Here is a 1,433-nt window from a genome sequence, read left to right as displayed (position 1 = left end):
TGTTCTGATTATTAATGGGTGTTTTCAGCTGTTTCTCCTCATTTTGAGTTGTGTCCCATCAGCAAAAGGTCCCATTCATGTCTTCATGGTCAACTCTACTTGGAGGAGACAGCTCTTCTCCAAGCATATTCTGAGTGTCTTACAACATGAGGGGCTCATCTTCCTACACTGTATCAGAGAATATTCTGGTGCTATTCAGGTTTTCATCTTCCAGCACTATATCTGACAATGTTCTACTATTATTAATAAAGTTTTCAGTGGCTAAACATTCAGAAGTAGTCACATCTCCTTCATTCTAGTCTGTCTGCAAGCTCCACTGAAACGTCTCCAGTATGGGTGACCCTGCTGGTATTTAAAATACTGGTGGCGTAGTTTCCAGCATCACAGCAACACACAAACCACCACAGCACAAAAAGCTGACAGATACGTGGTGGAGTTACAGTGTTGGAGTAAATATTGGAAGTACCATGAACTGCCAGAACACACAAATCTGTGTAGGAAGAAGTGCAAGAAAAATGCTCCTTAGAAGACAGGATGGTGAGTCTTCATCTCTCATACTTCAGAAATGTTATCATGAGGGACCAGTTCCTGGAGAAGGACATTATGTTTGGTAAAGTGGAAGATCAGTGAAAAAGCAAAAGTCCCCCATTGAGATGGATTAGCAAGGTGGCAGCAGCACTGGGCTCAAGTGTAGCTGAAATTTATGAGAATGAAGAAGGACACAGAAGTGTTTCTTGTGCATAGTCAGAAACTACTAGATGGCACCTAACAACAATGACAACATTAAGTGTAAGCACTCCTCTGGTGGTGCAGTGGATTAGAGGTTAGGCTACTAATTGTAAGGTCAGTGGTTCAAAGCCACCAGTTGTTCTGCGGGAGAAAGAAGCTGTCTGCTTCCGTAAAGTCTTACAAACCCTACATAGGGTGACTGTGAGTGGGAATCTACTTGACAGCAATGGGTTTTATTAAGCATATAGAAATCCTGGTTTTCTAGTTGTTGGTGTTAGGTGCCATTGAGTCATTACCAACTCATAGTGACTTTATGCACAACAGAACAAAGCATTGCCTTGTCCTGTTCCAACCCACTGCTGCTGCCACTGTGTCATTCCATCTTGTTGGGGGTCTTCCTCTTTTTCTCCAACCCTTCATTTTACCAAACGTGATACCCTTCTCCAGGGTCTGGTCCTTCCTGATAATACGTCCAAAGTATAAGATGAAGTCTGGCCATCCTGGCTTCCAGGGAACATTCTGACTGTACTTCTTCTTTTTTTTTTAATTTAAGGTTTTTATTGTGGATTGAGTGAAAGTTTACAGGGCACATCATCAGTTTCACATTCAACACTTCATATAACTTGTTTCATTACATTGATTATAATCTCCTCCATATACCATCAGTTAAAAGTATTTCTCTTTATCCACTTTAGCTTTTTTTT

Source organism: Chrysochloris asiatica, unplaced genomic scaffold (assembly GCF_000296735.1).
Source record: "Chrysochloris asiatica unplaced genomic scaffold, ChrAsi1.0 scaffold00306, whole genome shotgun sequence".
Classification (NCBI taxonomy): Eukaryota; Metazoa; Chordata; class Mammalia; order Afrosoricida; family Chrysochloridae; genus Chrysochloris; species Chrysochloris asiatica.
Note: the sequence above shows the minus strand (reverse complement) of the source record.